The sequence below is a fragment of the Sebastes fasciatus genome, chromosome 5, assembly GCF_043250625.1.
Source record: "Sebastes fasciatus isolate fSebFas1 chromosome 5, fSebFas1.pri, whole genome shotgun sequence".
In the NCBI taxonomy this organism is placed as follows: domain Eukaryota; kingdom Metazoa; phylum Chordata; class Actinopteri; order Perciformes; family Sebastidae; genus Sebastes; species Sebastes fasciatus.
Genome location: NC_133799.1, coordinates 25,729,376 through 25,751,287, shown reverse-complemented (window position 1 = coordinate 25,751,287; position 21,912 = coordinate 25,729,376). Strand labels below are relative to the sequence as shown.

The 21,912-nt window shown below is 36.7% G+C and overlaps 1 protein-coding gene across 8 annotated transcripts in view; it reads right to left on the bottom strand.

Annotated features, from left to right (window-relative positions):
- The window catches only part of clocka (clock circadian regulator a), a 36,293-nt gene extending 19,682 nt beyond the window's left edge, over nucleotides 1-16,611 (bottom strand). For 6 of the 8 annotated variants that reach the window (XM_074636096.1, XM_074636100.1, XM_074636093.1 and 3 more), the window contains exons 1-2: nucleotides 16,462-16,611; nucleotides 9,554-9,638 (exon numbers count right to left, since the gene is read on the bottom strand). The gene's annotated coding sequence lies outside the window, so the exon portion shown is untranslated. The remainder of the gene's footprint in view (nucleotides 1-9,553; nucleotides 9,639-16,461) is intronic. The other 2 variants (XM_074636097.1, XM_074636101.1) reach the window with 1 other exon arrangement.
- Nucleotides 16,612-21,912: the final 5,301 nt, after the last annotated feature.

The window sequence follows — 21,912 nt, the reverse complement described above, 5'->3', positions numbered from 1 at the left end:
TTAACTCAGTGAAAGTGGAAAATAATATCAATATATAATTTTATGGCAGTTTTTTGACGAAGTGAGGTACAAGAGTTAATAAATAGAAACCATCTCCAGTCAGTCATAGATTCAGCACATCACCGACAGCTGTGTATATATTCTTCGTATCACCTGACTCCACTCTTCTCCTTGCGCAGGTAGGCCGACAATAGACTGTCAGATTAAAATGAGAAGGCCCACCGGGTCTCTAGCCTAAATATTTGACCCATTTATTTCATGAACCAATTACCGTCAGAACCTGTGTGGGAGGTTTTCTCACCATAATGGCCTATTTGTGTTGGTGAGAAAATCCCTTCTCTCTGTGTATCCTGGTACACAACAAAACGTTTCCATCATCACAAAAGTTTCAGCTGAAATTGGATTTTAACTTAAGTCATATAAGCTAATATATATATAAACACAAAAAGAGTTTAATTGAGGTCTGTTAGCCAAACAGCATAAAACACATCTGCACTCATTGATATAACTGGTATTATCACACATTCACATTCAAGGTAAGTCGCCAAAACACCAAACCAAGCCAACAAACACATCACAAAAACTCTGTTTCTTGATTTGATTTTATAATTTCAGCTTTGTTTAGTTTAGTTTTTTTTAATATTTAATAGCACCTAAGATTACTGTTCCCATTTTATGAGCAATAAAATATGTTTTCAAAAGATAATAGATAAAATACCTCAGGACAGACTTTGAGAATTTGATGTGAAAACATGTTTTAAATTCATTATCAATCGATCAAGGATCAGTGTGTGAGGGAAACCCCAGTCAGCACTTATACTATTAGGGATGTCACCATACCCGAAATTTAGTAGTTGATACCGTTGGCGATCTGCAAAGCATAGTCCTGCATGGAACGGCTAACGTTAACTAGCGCCTGTCCTGCCAAATTTCAACACGGATTTGTTGTTTGCAATGTAGCATTATCAGGGAAATAATCATTATCGATAATGAGTTTACTGCGTCCCAAACATTTTCATTGTCCGGGACGATAGTGCGCCATTAGTCTCAAGCCCTGACGGTACCAACGCTACCTGTGGTAATGTAGAAAAACGAGTACTGTCACATTTTCAGAATTTTGGCATCGACTTGGTACTGAAGTATCGGTTCTCGTGACATCCCTAGATGTTATAAACACAACAATTTGAAAATTAACTTACTGCCAGGTTCATCCAAACAAGGAAAGGAAGTCAACAGCAGCACTGTGTGAGTATTTTTACACCTTCATGTTAAGACACGCAGGGGAAAAACTGACAACTGTAAGACGAGGTTTTATCGTGGCCTGTTGACTTTCAGCTATGCAGTGTTATTCTACTGCTCACTGCATGTGACTCTTGTGACAAAGAACGTGTGTCTTATCTGAGATTACTGTTTTGTCAACACAAGCGGCCAATAACTACGTTTTGCGGAAACATTATTAAAGGGAGTGGAACTTTATCTACACACTGAAAAACAGAAGCAGAGAGAACATTAACTGAAACGCAGACCCAGACTGAAAAAACACTGGATGTCAGTAAATTTAAAAAAAGACATGAGTGATACGCAATCAAAATAAGAGGAGGAAGGAAAATGTTGGCAGTCGTGTATCAGCAGCGGGTTGAAGCAGTAGCTACGTGAGCGTTGTGTAAGCGGAGAGCAGAGGTTGTATAACTGTGATGTCATCTCTGCTTCACTGACCTGCTGGCCCAATGACCTACTTTCTTCCTCCTCCTCCTCCTCCGATCTAACTTAATCACAGCTCCACAGGCAACACCTTCCTGTTCTCACCAATAACACCACACTCCCTTTCAACACAAATCCTTTAAAAAGACGAACATTTTACCAAAAGGTGTGTGTGTGTCTGTCACGCTGTCTGCATATATCACATTTCCTCATTTAAATCACATGGTATGCAAAAGGTGTTCCCTGAGCCGGGCACAGACGTCAAGGAAAAAAAAGCAGCAGACGTGTAAAGGTGATGAATTTTCAACAGCTAATTCTCAGTTTTTAGTAACGTCAACTTTGTGGACGAGCGGACGTATTCAGATTAACACGCCTCATACATGCAGACGCATTTTAAATCCTGAAAACGCATCAAATCACAGCATGAAAAAACTCTTTTATCATCAGTTTTCTGTTGCTCACACAGCATTGTTGAATGTCTGTTGTGTGTGTGTGTGTGTGTGTGTGTGTGTGTGTGTGTGTGTGTGTGCACGCACACACTCAGATGTAGGGCAGCAGAGCTCTGAGGATATGAGTCACTCTGAAGTGGATCTGTGGAGCCGCTCGTCACGCACCCCGTCACACCCCGCACTGAGATGCCAGCGCAGCAACGGTGCCAACGGGCAACACCATAGCAACCGTCCTCGCCGTGCGGAGTGAAAAATAGCCTGGCTGGATTCCTCCGCAGCTGATACTCCCTCCATCTCCATCATACACTGAGATTTATTAGTCTATAAGTCTGAGGATGTAAAACACTGCGACAGGTCGGATCTGTGCAGAGCTGCAGGAACACGCGCGTCAAACATTACTGTGATGTTCTCTCGTGCAGTTGGCCGTCATCCTGCATCATTTAAAGGAAACTAGGGCTGTCAGTTGATTCAAATATTTAAATCGGGATTAATCACACAATTTTTTTCTGTTCAAAATATTTTCAATTCAAAGTCCCATGTTCATTAGAGTATTAAATACTTGATTTGTCAAGTATTTAATACTCTTATCGACATGGGAGTGGAAAAATATGCTGCTTTATGCAAATGTATGTATATATTTAATATTGGAAATCAATTAACAACACAAAACAATGATAACTATTGTCCAGAAACCCTCACAGGTACTGTATTTAGCATGAAAAAAATATGCTCAAATCATAACATGGCAAACTGCAGCCCAACAGGCAACAACAGCTGTCAGTGTGTCAGTGTGCTGACTTGACTATGACTTGCCCCAAACTGCATGTGATTATCATAAAGTGGGCATGTCTGTGAGGGGAGACTTGTGGGTACCCATAGAACCCATTTATATTCACATATCTGGAGATCAGAGGTCAAAGGACCCCCTTTGAAAATGGCCATGCCAGTTTTCCTCGCCAAATTTAGCGTAAATTTGGAGCGTTATTTAACCTCCTTTGAGACAAGCTAGTATGACATGGTTGGTACTAATGGATTCTTTAGGTTTTTTCTAGTTTCATATGATACCAGTATCTTCACTTTAGCTTTAAAACTGAGCTGCTACAACCGAAAAATCGCAAGTTGCATTAATGCGTTAAAGAAATTAGTAGCGTTAAAACATATTTGCGTTAACGCGTTAACTTTGACAACCCTAAAAGACACCAATCACAATCCCTCCCATCCTTTTTGTGTTATGAACTCTCCGTCAGGAAGAGTGCTTTTACTATTAAATTAGACCGCTAAATGAACAAAGAGAGAAAACAGCAGAGCTAAACAGCTTTCTCTTATGAATCAGTAAGCTCAGTAATTCAAATAAGTGTCATATAAAATGTACCCGGCGTTGAAAAAAAATCCAAATGTAAACCAAAGACCAGTAATTAATATCCACCAGAGATACAGCCTTTGTACTTTCATGCTCCACCACACAAGATAATATCACTGCATATTATAATACCCCTCTAATGAGGGCAGAAACTACTTGTTGATATGCAGAGGAGCAGCAGTCCTCTACGCAGACACAGGCTAAAGCATCAAACAGCTTGTTCTTTATAATTGAAATATCAGGATGCATTCTTTTTTTATTCACATTATGATACCAAATCAAGCTTTTTTTCTATTATGCTGAAGACAAACAAATTAATAGGATTGTTTGAATAAGATTATTATGTCTCCTGCATTTAAAACATGTATACAACTGACAAGTAAGTCAAAAGGACATTTCTTTTCTTTTTTAAATCAGCTTGTACTATTATGTTTACAGTAGTGTGATTAGGACTGGTGGAATTTCCAGATATCTTTCTATCGTTCAATAATTTTCCAGGACAAACTGTCATTGACTGATATAAAGACTTTCAGTTTCATACTTCATAAAAAGGGAACAAAACTTGATGGATAAGACTAAGAGTCAATCGTCATGCTAGTGGCTCTGTAAGGTTGTACTTTGGCGGTGCTTTGAGTGAAACGCTACCATGGCAACATGTTCACAGTGACAATGCAACAACATTTCAATAGTGGCGGCTAGGGATGTCCCGAATACAAGATTTAGGCTTCGAAGATTTGGTGAGAAATATTAGAATGTATTCAAAGCTTCGTGGGGCAGCAGGCTGACATGTTTTTCTGTCTGTCTGTCTCCATCTCCCCCGTTTCTATGCCCGGGACAGCGCCGCTGCTGCACCACCGAGCACACACACACGCCTCTACACACAACAAACAGCGATATCTGTCTGAAAATAACTAATAATAATTATTGTTGAATATGATTAATTAATAATGTTGTGGGATTATTTGTTATTTCATGGGCTATATTGGAATTTTATACATTACTACATACTTAACATACATAAAATTAAAAACGAAGCATTCAAATAGTGATTTGGAGGTTGAATACCACGGCAACAGTCAAAGCTTCGAAGCATTCGGGTCAGCGCTAGTGGCGGTTCACCGACATTTATTGGCATATCCACAAGTGATGTTTCGAGCTAATGCTCTTCTTCAGACTTAGTTATAGATACAGAGACGCCATCTTTAAATACATAAGCTCTGGTCACATGGTTGTCACATGATAATCCCGGTGAAAACATAAAACCAACAAATGCGTTTTAAAGGAAGTGTATAGAATTTGGCGGCATCTAGTGGTGCCAAGCGTGTTGGAGAACGACGGTGGCCGACGTGAAAATGTGAAAATGCAAAAGTCCCTATCTGTTCTGAGCTACTGTAGAAACATGGCGACCGACTCCGTGAAGAGGACCCTGATGTAGATATACAGTAAATGGCTCATTCTAAGCTAACAAAAACATGATTCTTAATTTCAAGTGATTATACACTAAAGAAAGACATGCAGGTTAGGTTAATTGTGGACTCTAAATTGCCCGTAGGTGTGAATGTGAGCGTGAATGGTTGTCTGTCTCTATGTGTCAGCCCTGCGATGGACTGGCGACCTGTCCAGGGTGTACCCTGCCTTCGCCCAATGTCGGCTGGGATCGGCTCCAGCCCCCCCGCGACCCCTAACGGGATAAGCGGTTGCAGATGGATGGATGGATGGATGGATATACACTAAAGAAAACATACTTCTATATAATATTATATTCCATTTCTGCCAATAGATCCCCCTAAATGCTACACACTGTGTGCAGGTCTTCATTTATGTTTTTATTGTTGACTGGTTTTTGGATGACCACTATGCATTGTTTGGCTCACCGACATTCAGGATGAGAGAGAGGAAGAACCACAATGAAAATACGAAGTGTGAAGAAAAATAGTCGCCCACTTGTAGGCACGATGCAAAAAAAAAAAGGATTTTCTTCAGGATATTGTTTTGTATTCCTCACTGACATTGCCATCCCCTAAAGCCATGCTGTTATAGTTAAAAATAAGTATACATAGTTGACAGTCAACCAAATTGAGTTTATTACTCCACGAGTTCAGATCAGGTGACCTGCTGACGCCTCTTACTAGGCCAGTTGCAGACACAAATAAAGTGGCTATTCAGTCAACTTGAATGTTCTTTCAGGCCATCACAAACCGCACCGTCTAGAGTAGGAACGTCACGACCTTTTCCATTTTAGTAGGAAAAGCCCTGTTATCTGCTGTGCCTCAGAAACATTTCTCAATGGAGCTTGGATCAAAATAGTCTACAACTAATTGAATTCTGAAAAATCCCTCGATTATCATCCGATGTTATTGTTCATTTTTTCAAAAAAGGGCAATTTTTTTCTGTAACATTAAACCCCGTCTGCAGACACAGGACCGTCTGGTCCGTCTTGTATCACATGGTTAGGTAAACTCTGTTGTCATGGCAACCCTTGTGTTTTCCTCATCTACGTCACACCCTGACACCCGAGAGCAGGGGATTTGTGAACCCTTCAAAGATCCTGTAGGTGTCTCAACACTAAGACCACAGCTTTTACCACATCTCTAAAAAGACTGGAACATTCAGTCGACCATTTAAGACTTAAACTGGTATTACTGGTAGACCAGATCACTGCAGTCTACAACAAAACAGACTTCAGGTTAGGAGTGTTCTTCTCTCTCATCCTGCCCTGAAGTGTTGGGAAATATCTGGGATAATGTTATGCAGATTTTAACAGCCGGCAAGCAAAAGACTCGCTGCCAAGGAGGTCACACAAATCACCAGAAACTCATGAAGGAATAAATTACTCAGTCACACATCCTGTCTAGAGGCATTCAGGCCTGCACATCCTGGTGGCTTCAAAGATGTGATTCCCTCAGTTCACAGGCAGAGAGATTTCCTCGTGACTGGGATGTGAGACGCAGACGAGGATGGTTTTAATAATGTCATGGTCATTTGTAGTCTGGTCGTTTTGGGTTTTAGTTGGCCAAGATTTCTTTAGTAGTTTTTTATCCTTTTTTCATACTGAATGACTTATTACTAAGAAACTTATGGGCATATCTCTGTTAAACACAAGATTTAAAGTGGTGTTTTCGTGTGATTCTTTGTGGAGAAACTCAGATTTACAGATTTGTCAATTAAATCTAAAAAAAACTAACTAAAAACTAAATCCATTAGTCAACAAAATTGTATGAGTGTTAGTTGACTAATGCCTGATTTATACTTCTGCGAAAAAGCTTGCGCAGAGCCGCAGAAATGGTTTGCAGAGCTCGCAGAGAGCTGCGCACCTCCTGAAAAATGCGAATACATGCCAGGCACCGCAGGCGCTGCAGATGTTTGAATGGACATCAGAACTACCTCCAGGGTTGGAAATTAGTACCAGCCACCAGCCAAATGCTGGTAAAATATGCAAGTGGCTGCTAGATTTGCTTCATTCACCACCATTGAGTGTGGAAGTCGTGGCAGTTAGACAAAAAAGTAAATTTTCAACCCTGACTACCTCACATTCATTCCAACAACAACTGTATTAATTCTAGGCACAGGGGCTCCTCTTCATCGTCCAGCTCTTCCATAATTTTTCTTTCAGCCATGGAGTTGTGTCGGGCCAAACTTATGTGTAACTATTGAATCACGAATATAAAATAAATCAAAGACCGCCTGACAAAAGATTTGAAAAACCACGGGTCAAAATCAAAAAGAAAGGGTTGGGCGATTGGGTGAATATATCAGCTTATTGATTTTTTCGGCAAAGTTTGTCGTTTTATTTTGCTAATTAAATTAAATGGTCTGCCTCCGAAGAACGAAAGAGAGAGAGACTATATATCTAAAGACTATCAGACTAGGCACGGGAAGTGCATTATTATCATGCTGTCGGTGATGCATCTGTGTTTGCACAGAGCTGACACCTCTGTCCGCTCACTCACTCTCATCCCCAGCTCTGAAGCTCGGTGTCGGTGGTACGGAGGTCCCCCGGGACTGCTGGTAGACAATAACTTTATATTTTCATGTTAAATTAGTTTTACCTGAATTCACGATTGTGTAGGATATTACTACAGACAATCCGCACATTCCGCACACTTGCGCATATATATTGATAATCGCCTGTTGGAAAATTCTAACATATCGCCCAACCCTACTGTCAACGAGCATTTAGATTAGATCCTGATGGGCAGTTTGGCTCTTTGTATGGCAGCCTCTGCCATCAGTGACTAGATAGGCGCTATATAAATGCAAGTCCATTTATCATTTACCAAGAATTTCTCTGGTCGAGGATGGCCCTCCAGTCATTTGGCCTGTGAGCAGTAAATCCACAACACAAGCGTGTCAACACTGCCCGCCATGCCGCTGCAACGTTGTACCAACCGAACCCTCGACGCTGGGCAGCCAGCTGTGTTTCCACTCAAAGCACACACACACCCTCAAGCCCAGCAGCACAAAATGGCTCTTTGTTTTGCACTTTCGCTCCACCGCAGTCCACAGACAGGAATGTTTGAGAGGCGAGTAGCAGTGGTTGGTCAGTTGGCAGGGGCCCCTCGACTGCTGCTGGCCTCCTGTCCCAGCGGAGCAGGAACTCAGCCAGGGGCCTCAAACCGATGCCAAGTGGGTCAGTGGAGTTCAGGAGGACGACTGGCAGCACAAGAGAAGCAATCAAGAGTGACTGCAGACCTACAGCCCTGTACGACCACAGCCTATGATCAAAATATATGACCACCAACACGCTAATTATGCTAACCAGCCAACCATTTTGTTCACACAACATACAGCAGCGGTGCTCTAAGTTGAAGTTGAATTATTAGAAATAACTGATGCCTTCACTTGACATACTTTATGTGAGTTTACGGCCTTGTATAGTTTCCCAGAAGACTTTGCACCACATTATATTATACTCTACAGATTAATGTGTCAAGGCCAAAATCACACTTTATTGACTGCAGTTAATCTCAGATACTCTGACACATCTTAGATTAAACATCATTCATCAAGCAGAATTCACAAACAACTGATACAGGATCTCACAAGACCCATTTAGACATCCTGCACTGTAGTAAATACTTATACTTGCTGGTATTTTAGCCGATTAGTCGATTCATTGATTGAAAGAAAATAAACCAACAATTTTAATTACTGATAAATCATCAATCAAGCAAAAATGCAGCATTCTTATATGTGAGGATTTGCTGCTTTTGTCCACATTGCAGACTAAATGTTTTGTTGTTGTAAATCAAAACTGGAAATAATTGTTAGCTGTAGGGATGCACCTATCAGATATCGGGCAATTCTATGTCTGATTACACATGCACCTAAAACGTCAAGCGTCAGTAGTACACCAGTAGATCGCATAGCTGAAGGGAGCTAACAACAAACGTCAGTTTTTTGGAGGTATTTTACGCCAACAAGTTCTACGGCTACTTGCGATATCTGCAAAGCCAATCAAGGGGTACTGCAAAATAAAACGCAACCACCTTAATCAAGCACCTCCAGAAGCATCATGCCAAAGGATTCAACAATTTTTTTATTTTTTAGCAAGTTGCTGGTGCACGATTCAGGTCAAGATTTATGAAAATAAGATATTTAGGTTAAGATACTGGGTAGAAAAAGATATATTTAGACATCCGGAATTAGCCTTTTTTTGTACTACACTAATTACATAAACAAGCACACACACAAACAGCAATATTAGCACAACAAACTAATTAAGAGTATCAGCAGTCAAAGAATACTAAACCATTTATAGGAGCATCTTATCATGAGAAAATTATTTGCAAAGTTCGTGGTGACTCGGACTCAACATCATTTCAATTCCACATTCATTATATATTCAGGAGAAACATTGACAGACTGCAGATCAGAAATAAAACACATTACTGAATGGATGTATAATGTCTCTGATGAATTAGGCTTCAAAAGACTTAATGAGCCACATTTGTCCATCCTCTAATCTGACTGACCCAAAAACAGTTTACTGCAGCAACCAAGACCAACAAAATCAGTGAGTGAAGTCCACGATTTGTCTTACCTTTCTGTCTTTGAGTGATGGTTGATTAAGTAACCGCTTCATCTCATGACGGATGTCGTCGTCAACTCTTGTCTGAATCCTTTACCTGTTGAACAGAAAGAGAAAAGACAGATTTCCTCATTTGAATGAGTGGCTTTAGAGCAAAAGAAACTCACATTTCTGAATCAGAACTAAAACATCTGGGTCATCGAGAGCCTCCCACAGCACTGCAGAAATAAGAGAACAGCTCTCCACACACACACACACACACACACACACACACACACACACACTCACACACACACACACACACACACACACACACACTCACACACTCACACACTCACACACTCACACACTCACACACTCACACACCTCACACACTCACACACTCACACTCACACTCACACTCACACTCACACTCACACTCGCGCGTCTCTTGGAAGTTCATTCATTCATTCGCAACACGAACCCCCGTCCATCAGCTGGAAGGGGGTTTCACTTCCAGGTAATGTAAACATCTGCTCCTGGAAGTGCATCAATATAAAGCTCATTATTATAAAAAGAGTGATGCTCAAGGTGTGTGTGAGTGCGCATGTGAATGTGTGGTTTGAGCAGCAGAACTTGAATATTTTATAACCCTCGCCACGATCAGGAACTTTATCATACTGGCCCTCACAAACAGTATCATAAAATGGTGTTAATATGCTACTCATGATAATATATTGAGCATTTATTTGAAGTATTTGTGTTCTTATAAAATACAGCCTTCTTAATTTACTGGGTCATATCAATATCAACATAGGAGAAATTCTCACACTGCTTTCTTCAAACCAAGAAATTGATTATTAAGTGAAATGACTAAATACCAATCACAGTATTTATTAGTCAATCATGCATGAAATGAAGCATTTAAACTAAAAAGGCTGCAACTTACTACCTTTAATGCTTATTGGTAAATTAATCTGACTATTATTTTTTTTTATTGTTTACTTGGTTTTAGGGCTGCACACTTATGGTCAAAATGATAATGATTATTTTCAAGAATATTAATTGATTTCAGGGACAAACTATTAATTAATATTATACCGGATCGGATATCGAGCCGATATGAACTCAAATAGCTGGAAATATCGGTGACAATGAGGTCGATCTATTCAATTCAGTTTTCTGTTTATATATATAATACACAGTAATTTTAATTCCCGTTTTAGTTTTGACCGATTTGTTGCTGCATTAAAAAGTTTTACACCTGAATTGTAATTCCTGTTAATTATAAAGACTTTTTAACAAGTTGATGGTGCACAATTTTAAGAATAAAGAACAATTAAATGAATGTATATCTATGTATTTATTGGTCACATTTTGTTTTACAAAGTTAGGAAAGCAATGTTTAAGTAAAACCTGATGTTGCCTTACACATAAAAGAATGATCCCAGTCTCTTCCACACAGTGAGGTATACAGCTCATTAATTAAACACTGGTATTGGATCGGTACTCGGTATCGGACGATACCCAAAGCCCAGGTATCGTCATCGGGACTTAAAAAATCGGATCAGTGCATCCCTAATCTGTGCATCAAAATAAGACATAAAAATAAGGTTCTTTTTCACCTGAATTCAGTCTGTTAAAATGAGTAATATACATTATATTACTTTTCTACTCTGGAATGCAGCCACAACATTCAGGAAACTTTTTCACAGGCTGCCGCTGGAGTTGATTGGTTTTCTATGAGCGGAGCACACATTTTAAACGTCAATAATGCAGTCGATCATGTGGGTCATTTAATTGTGGGATGCCAAAATAGTGATCGCGATTAATATTTGATTAATTGTGAAGCCCTACTTGGTTTGTCTGTAAAAGGAGTAAGAAAATAGTTTAAAATGCTAATCACATTTTCCCACAACTCCAGATTACAAAGTGCTGATTTTATCCGAACAAATAAATATTAAATTTGTAATTACTGTATAAAAAAAATGCAGTAAATCATTTCATATTAGCTGAGAGGAAATGTTTTTCTTCATAAATGACTTAAACGATGATTGATTAGCAAAAGTCTTGTCGATTAATCTTCTGTTCAAAACACTAAATCAATCAATCAACTAATTGTTTCTAAAGGACTGTGTTACAGTTTATTTTTTGAATTAATTACTCGACCTCATTGCAGTAACGTCATTATGCCCTTTTGAATGACAACGATCATCACATATTCTGTTAATAAAATCAATTTCCAAACCAGCCAAATTAATTTGCTAATGCCTGATGTGAGAACTGAGGCGCTATCAGCGATGATGTTGATGCTACAGTGCAGATATCACTGATTCACCACTACCACCGTCACTTTTTAGGGAAAACCCAACAGACTCACTTGACCCATTTTTTCTGGATCATAGTAAAATCAGATAGCATCACTCGGAGTCAGTTTTCTATTTCCCCTCCATCTTCCATGTAGGTCAACTTTTTTTAGCATTTTTACAAGAAACAACTGCTCTCTGAAAAACGCTGAGCAAGTTTGTTTTCTTATGCATATTTAACCTTATTTTCACCGCCTTACCTCGCTGTCAGACGAACTGAAGCTGTTATCTATGCTTTCTCGAAAACAACCAGACTCCATTGACCAAAACTGTAATTTTACCTCACAGAACACGAGAGTTGCTGGTCTACCGCTGCCTCGATCGGTTAGTTTGTTTGTGTTGTTGTGTGACTTTGGTGAATCTAAACTAACCCTTTAAAACACCAAAGTCACACAATAACACAAACAAACTAACTGATCGAGGCAGTGGTAGACCAGCAACTCCCGCGTTCTGCGATGTAAAATTACAGTTTTTTTCCAATGGAGTCTGGTAGCTTTGGCTTCACTCCCAGATCTAAATCAATTTTGCTGCTGCCCCCGTCCACAGCAGTACATTGTTTTGCTGTGCTGGTACTCCTGTCTGTTTCTCCAAACTCCATCTACTGTAGGTAATACACTGACTATGGAGAAGTACCTCATACAACCACACTTCAAAACACCCAAACTATCCCTTTAATGTCTGGCAAAATATTACTCTTGGATGAATTTCAAGGATAATGCTTGTATTATTATTATATCTCAACAAGCAAGCTTATGCCATAAAACTCTATTGTTGTCCAAAAAAAACCATTAAAAACCCATAAAAGGGCCTCGGGTGACATATTCCTTCATTACAACGAACATGGTCAGTGTCGTGTCAGTTGGTCTGGAGGTGTCAAGTCAATAACAAATCTGCTTTGTGGTGATTGGCTAGCAAAGGCCATTTGGGTAAATACAAATTAGATCATTTTATTCTGCAACTGTGTTAAAAAAGCAAGCAGGAAAGTACTCACAACAATCAATCACTGTCTGTACAATATATCTCAACAAACAGCATTTTTTGCTGCGTGTGTGAAGCAGACCAAATATTGGCGGTACGAGGTTATCTATCATCTGCAGGGCCACGAGTGAGAAACGTCAGTCTGTAGCCACAACAAGGCTCTACTGGTGAAGTCAGCATTTTAACAGGCTGTCATGACACAGTCACATGCTCCTACTGTAAATAACATTAAGAAGAAGAAAATGCCAAATGTAGTTCATTTGATATTCACACAAAGGATCATCAAACACTGGAGTACTGAGACAATACTATTTTACCTGATGCATTTAAGCTTTTAAGACTTATATTACTTTATAAGGTGAAGGCAAAAGTAAAGACCGTCATCAGTCAGCCTTTACCTTTTAGCGTGATAAGTATTCAGCTGCAAAAGACTTGAGATGACGTCAAAGTCAGGGTGACCTCTGGCAAAGACCGCGTCAAAACACAGAGTCTTTAACCTCATGATAGCAGCAGGTCCGACATACTGTAGTAAACATACGGTCAACCTTGACTAATTAAAATAGTTATAAACATTAGAAAAAAACGCGAGAAAGCCTTGATACCTGAATTATGTACTATATGAAATTTCTCACTGTGATATCGACTACTGCAAGTTTCCAAACATCAGCACTCATTAACAGGTCTGTAATCAGTAAGGAGTGTCCCAATAAAGCTTCTGACTATCAGTAACAACCAGGGATGTATAGTATTGGTATTAAAGTACCACCGCTTCTTATCAGTCAACTGAATGATTCAAGCGTCCTCGGAAGAGCCTGATATGACAGGCGTATAGTAATTACATTATTAGGCGTAATAAATGACAAGATAAGAAGATATCACTATCTTAAAATATCTTGTTTTGAAAAGGAAATGGGAATTAAATTGGTGCAAAGTGCACAATACATAGATGAAAACAAGACAGACAAAATGAAGAATAACAAACAAAAACTAAACTCAAAAACAAAACAAATAAATAATTAGGGCTGCACGATTTTGAAAAAAATATCTAATTACGATTATTTTGACTGATATTGCAATTGCAATTTGCGATAATAGAGAGAACGATAATTTTTTACATCATTATTCTCATTTCATTGAAAAACATATTAAGATGATTAAGGTGGGGTTTTTGCAGGGATCTGTACCAAACAAAGATATTTTCTTACGTCTGTAGAATATGATGTGTAGACCAGGACATCTCTGCAGCACCACAATATTTAATTTTAAATGATATTTTAACACACATTTAACCTTTAACAAATATTGCGCCTCCTGTCATTTGAAAATTGCAGTAGGCCATATTGAAATTTCAATACAATTTTAATTAATTGTTCAGCCCTGTAAATAAATACATATAATAATAATAATAATAATAATAATATAAAACTATCTTAAAATATATATTTTTTAAAGGAAGCAATATTAAAGTTGTTGGCATATCTATTTATTTCTTCTTTTTTTTTGCAGTTTGCAGAGCAAATGAGCAATGAGCAATGTGGAGCAGCATGATGTGAAAACAAGACACAGCTGCCACAGATGTATTCATCAACACCATGAGGAGCAGAAACACAGACATACCGCTAAAAAGAGGCATTAAATGTGGAAAACACTGTACCGGTGAGATGTGCACGGTTGTCAAGAATATAAAGACACTTGAACTTTGAGGTGACACACCTGTGAACAGCACATCTACCTGTCTATCTGCCTCCTGTCTACCTGCTGCTGCTGAGAGACCGGCCGGCAGTGATTGCTTACATGCTAACTCCACCTAGCTCACATGCTAACGTCAATTACAGCAACAAAACACAATATTTACAGTTTAACACACTTACTGCGATATATGACACACACCGTCATGGCACCGTGACACATTAGAGAGTTGTTTTCCGCCGACTTTATAATGAAATAAAGCTCAACTTGTCTGTAACTGTAATGTATGTCAAGCTAGCCACCCGGGAGCTAACAGCTAGCTCCGTCAAGGACTATAGAAGGAGGCAGGTGCACGCGTCATCAATACGTCAAACTCCGGGGGTACCACACATGCGCAGTAGAATCTGGACTACACTCCACGCCAATCAAGGCAAGGCAGCTTTATTTGTATAGCACATTTCAGCAACCTTTACTATCAAAAGAGCCATTTTAGGCAACAAATTAAATAAATAATCTGTCTGGAGCCGCAAAACATTTTGCAGTGAGGTAAGGGGCCACATTGAGGGGGGAAAAAAAATTGATTTCCAGAATAAAGTCATAACTTTACGAGAAAAAAAGTTGTAATATTACGAGAATAAAGTCTTAGGTTTACGAGAAAAAAAGTAATATTATGAAAATAAAGTCATAGGTTTACGAGAAAAAAAGTAATATTACGAGAATAAAGTCATAACTTTACAAGAAAAAAAGTTGTAATATTACGAGAATAAAGTCTTAGGTTTACGAGAAAAAAGTAATATTATGAAAATAAAGTCATAGGTTTACGAGAAAAAAAGTAATATTACGAGAATAAAGTCATAACTTTACAAGAAAAAAAGTTGTAATATTACGAGAATAAAGTCATAGGTTTACGAGAAAAAAGTAATATTATGAAAATAAAGTCATAGGTTTACGAGAAAAAAGTAATATTATGAGAATAAAGTCATAACTTTACAAAAAAAAGAGCAATTCAAAGTGCTTTACATAAACATTCAAGAACATTGCGACATAACTAAAACAGTTATAAAAACATTAAAGGTTAGAAAATAAAAACAAGCTAAAAATAAAAGCTAGGATAGAAGCTAAAATAGAATATAACACACAAGAGTAAAAGCTCTAGTCCAGTATAAGATCATTATCTGGTTTAATAAAAGGCAGCAGCAAACAGGAAAGTTTGAAGCTTTGATTTAAAAGAACTCAGAGTTGGAGCGGTTCCTGCAGTTTTCTGGGAGCTTGTTCCAGATATTTGGTGCATAAAAACTGAACGCTGCTTCTGCATGTTTTAGACATAATTAAAACAGTTATAAAAACATAAAAACATTAAAGATTAGAAAATAAAAACAAGCTAAAAATAAAAGCTAGGATAGAAGCTAAAATAGAATATAACACAAGGGGTCCTTGGCTGGAAAAAAACATGATTATTATCTAAATTATCTATGAATAAATAAATGAATGAATAAATAAATAATAATATAATATAATAAGATTAATTATGATAATAATAATATTATAACATAGGATCCTGCGTGTGAGTGTCCTATCCAGGTGATCCATCTCCACCTGGAAGTGGATCACCTGTCCTCTAACCCTCCTATGTGGACTCTAAAACGCACGACCTGCAGCTTGTGCTACACTGCGCATGCGTAATACCCCCCTACACCACAAGACCCCTCCTCCCTCTGTAGGCCGTGGCTAGTTTGACATACATTACTGTTAGCTTCTCTGCAGCATTAGATAAGAATGTGGGTCAACGGGCCCGTTGGAGAGACACCAAAACAAACTGTTCCCATGTGTTTAATAGTACACAGAGAGGTTATAAAGAGATGTATAAACACGAAGCGGAGGTCAGCGGTAGAGAGGAGTCACACTTACCCCGGACAGGCTTCCTTTCATCGGGATATCCCCGCAGAGCCACAGAGAGCTGCTGCTGCTGCTGCTGCTGACGGTTCACTGCGCAGCGCTGAGGAGCTGAGGAGGCTGACTGGAGTTGAGACTGGAGCCAAAAGGGCCAACTACCTACCATCCTACCTAGTTACCTAGTTACCTACCTAGTTACCTAGTTACCTAGTTACCTACCCTACCTACCTACCTACCTACCTACCATCCTACCTAGTTACCTAGTTACCTACCCTACCTACCTAGTTACCTACCTAGTTACCTACCTACCTACCTAGTTACCTACCTATCTAGTTACCTACCTACCAAGTTACCTACTTACCTACCTACCTACCTAGTTACCTACCTAGTTACCTACCTACCTACCTACCTAGTTACCTACCTAGTTACCTACCTACCTACCTAGTTACCTACCTACCTACCTAGTTACCTACTTACCTACCTACCTACCTACCTACCTAGTTACCTACCTACTTACCTACCTACCTACCTAGTTACCTACCTACCTACCTACCTACCTACCTACCTACCTACCTACCTACCTACCTACCTACTTACCTACCTACCTACCTACCTACCTACCTACCTACCTACCTACCTACCTACAGCTCTGTGGTCCAGATAGTAGTCCACACATGATGGTTAGAGGACAGGTGATCCACATCCAGGTGTAGTTAGATCACCTGGATAGGAAACTCACATGCAGGAATATATGTTATAATATTAGTATTATCATAATTAATCTTATTCTATTATATTAAATTATATATTATTTTATATTCTATTAAATTATATTCTATTATTTATTTATTTATTCATAGATAATTTAGATAATAATAAATGTTGTTTTTTTTTAACTAAGGACCAAGATGGGGAAAATACCATGGCCCCCCTTATATATGTCCCCCCTTGGAATAATTTGACTATATTGACTGTTTTTTTTTACATTTCTATATTTATGTGAAAGCAGAACACAAGAGAAATGTATTAGAAAGATATTATTAGACATATATTTAACACATTTGCAGGTTGTAAGATTCATAGATTTTTTAGATTAGAACGTGATCTATGAACTATTTTTTTTTAATATTTAAAATCTGTCACATTAAACTGTTTGTTTCCCCTATTTAGGCATGTTATAGGCCTATATATACAAAAAAACAACCATAACATAGGGCTACTATGGAATTGAATTGGTCCCATTATTATAAATACTTTTTTATTATTATTGGTGGTAGTAGTAGTGTTATAATAATAATAATGATTATTATTATCATTATTATTAGTAGTAGTAGTAGTAGTGTAATATTAGTAGTATTATTATTATTACTATTAGATAAGAATATAATTTGACATAGTCTATTTTTAAAAAAAAAAAAATTATTTCTATAGTTATGTGAAAGAACACCAAGATAAATGTATTAGATATATATTAGCCATTATTTATTAAACATATTTGCAGATTATAAATTATATGTTTGTTGGATTAGAACATAATCTATGAACTATTATTATTTGTGGAACAATGAACAAAAAAAAGGGTTATATCATGATAATTTAAATGAATGAATCTGAAAACGTTTTTGGTTTTTTTTTCTTGGAGTACTCTAAAGTGCTGTTTTTGTTTTTGTTTTTAACATAAAATGTATTTGTGTAAAATTTTTTATTTATTTTTTTTCATTAGTGAAAAAAACCCTCATAAAAATATCATATTTTCTATGTAAATCCCTTCGGAAGATATTTTATAACATTATAGGTTTATAATGTTACTTATTTTTATGGTTATTCTACCATTTAGTACCAGACAAACAGGTAGCCTACTGTGAGCCTGTGGATTTGCATACATTGTGTTTTTTAATTAATTTATTAAATTTACACAAATTCAGAATAGAAACAAATATAATGAATAAATAAATAAATAAATAAATAATAACAGATAGTTCTCCTGTCTGCTGGATTAATTGTCCATCATCAGATTGTTTTAGTATTTTCCTCATCTTCTCCAGCGTGGTACTCATCACCATGGCAACAGCCAGAGTAGCAAAAGATGCAGTACCCTTTTTGACCACATAGCTGGAGTCAACAGGCTGGTGGCGCTGTTTCCATATTTTAGGCAAAGGAGAGATTAAAAGGATGTAATTGTCACACAGTGTATGGGGAAAAAGTGTGTCATACAATGCACATTTAATGTCCTTATTATCTGTTAAAAAAGTACATTATACTTATGTTGTCCATTCATAGTGAAGAGGCAGAGACGGAGGGTAATATTCTGTCACATTATAGCATCTAAACCCAGGTGTTGCTCACCACCTCTATTCACTGATGATGTTAAATGATTTGCATGCATCCCTACGTTTTTTATTTATTTTATTTATTTTATTTATTTTATTTATTTTATTTATTTTATTTTATTTTATTTTACTTTATTTTATTTCATTTTATTTCATTTTATTCTATTCTATTCTATTCTATTCTATTTTATTTAATCTTATTTTATTTATAATCAACATTTCAGTTTCCACCTCAATGTAAATGTGTGGTTTACTGTGGTGCATTTGAACCATTAAATAACTGCTGTCATGTTGCACCGATACTGAGAGTTATACACAGAATATGAATAATTCAACTCTCTTTGACTTTTCGGTTTGGAGCTTCTATCTGTCATCTTTGCAAACTAAATGTCAGATCAGTTGAGGAATCTCGCTGCAGCATGAACTGAACAAATCTGCACCTTTTAGGACTCATCTTCTTATCATGCCTGTAAAGGTGATCCATAATTTAAAAGGATAATAAAACATATTTATTGATTTTCTTTTCTTTTATTTTTCTTTTCTTTTCTTTTCTTTTCTTTTCTTTTCTTTTCTTTTCTTTTCTTTTATTCTATTTTATATTTACCACGGACAGAACACATTAATCAACATTTTAGTTTCCACCTTAATGTAAATGCGCCAGTGTTAATGCTTATTTTCATGTGTAGTCCCCAGGCAGGTTATTATAAATGAATGGCCTAATATTAACAATACAGTGCTTCAACAAGTACTATGGTACAACACAGTATCACACAATACAATAAAATACAATACAATAAAATATATAAATACATTACAAAGATAGTAGATATATAAAACCAATTATTAGAGTATGTAACAGCAGTGCCAGAGATGATGTAGTCTGATTACTCATGATTGCAGGTTTGGTTTGCTTTAAGTCGTCTTTTAAGTTTATGTTTAACGGTAATTAATTAGTTCTCTTTCTTAATTCAATAGGAAGACTGTTCTAGTAGTGGTTGACTCTGACTGAGACTGTTTTATATATTAATATAACTGAAACCACGTTGTATATTTAGTGGTATAAAGATGGTGACATCTACTGTTGATTACAGTCATTACATATTCAGGGTTGAAAATAACACAACATGTAATAATGCAAATATTCCTTTTGCAAGAAGACAAAAGCAAAAAATATATATAATTTGTAGATTTAAAAATTTAGAACAACTAGAGCTATATACTATTTATATATAATGTTCCATTTGAGTTTTATAAACAGGGATGTTGAAATACTTTTATTTTATTTTTTTTAAATAAAAAGGTGTGATTGGTCAGTTATCAGTTTCAGATCATCATTATCTGTCATTAAATATGGTGTAAAAACAAACAAACATGATCAATCCAAATATTTCTAATATACTTGCATGAATTTATGGCTTTTTCTTTTAGCAGCTTTGCTTCTTCAGTGTGTTATAAATTCTTTACTTTATGGGCATTATTATGAAGGACACATAAAAAAGGTGCAGTTTTTATTTTATCTTAGATGTGATAATTTAATAATAAGTGTTTATATTTTTGTATTTTCTCTAAATATTTATAAAGTAAAATGAATGCTTTTATTCTGGTTGAAATATTCCTGATGTGTGTTTAACTTCACTATATGCAAACGTTTATATGTATTGATTGTATGCACCAAGATTCCTGTTCATAAAGTGCAGCAAAATCAAAACGTACACGACTCCACCCGACCACATTGTAGCAGTTTTAATGCAAATGACACACGTATAACACAAAATAAAATCTGGACAAATGAAATAGTGTTTTAATCATATTGTTTGTGTACATTCAGATATCACTATACAGCAGTGGCAGAGGGCTGTGGTTGAAGTCACTCAGTCGTGGTGCAGCGTTTCAGGTCTCAGGGTCTCTGTTGTCTCTGTACACTCAACTCTACCACACATTAACACACACACATTAACACACACATTAGCAAACACGATAACACACACATTAACAAACACATTAGCACACACAACAACACACACATTAACACACACATTAACACACACCATTAGATAATGATTACAGGAACAAACCCCCAATATAAACGTTGTGTAAGCAGCCTTTAGTGCCTTATTATTGGAACAAGGGAAATGACTGGAAGGACTGTATGAAAATTACTAAAAACAACTAAATACATGAAAAACAAGCAACAATAAAACAAAATAAGAAGAATAAAATATATAATGTGATTTCTTTTTTTACCATGATTATTATTATTTTAAAGGTCCCATATTGTAAAATGTGATATTTTCATGTCTTTTATATTATAAAGCAGGTTTAAGTGATATATACATACTGTGAAAGTATCAAAAACACTCAATACACAGAGAAATACACACAGCCCGTACTCAGAAATTGTGTGTTTGAAACAAGCCGTTAGGATTTCTGTCCATTTGTGATGTCACAAATATACAATATATATAGATTATTACATGGTTTTAAACGTAAACATTCTAAATGTGTCCCAGTTTATTTCCTGTTGCAGTGTATGTAAATAGCATCAGCTGACAGGAAGTAAACATGGACCCAAACTGTTGCCTAGCAACGCAATTCCGTTGAAATGCACTAAAACGGAGTGTTTCAGACGGAGGGTAAATACAGGTATATTCAAGCAGACCATATGAGGAGAATAATTTTTGTTTTTTAACATTACAGCATGTAAACATGTTCTAGTAGAAACCCCAAATACAAGTATGAACCTGAAAATGAGCGCGATATGGGTCCTTTAATGAATTTAAATTAATTTTTATTTTACTCACTTATTTACTTATCATTATTATTATCATTATCATTATTATTGTCTGTTTCTTTGACTGTTACTTTTCTCCTTGCTTTTTATTTTATCATCAATGTTATTATTATTTTGTATTTATTTATTATTTTTTACTTCTACCTTCTTCCCCCCTCACATAAAAATACTGTTTACATACACACACACACATATATATATATATATATATATATATATATAGTACTGGCCATGTTTTGTTTTGTTTTGAAGGTGAAGATGATTAAGCTGTCTCATATTATATGAGTGAATTTAGGAATATTCATATTTTCTTTGTACCCTCTGCTGAAAGTACATCACCGTCTC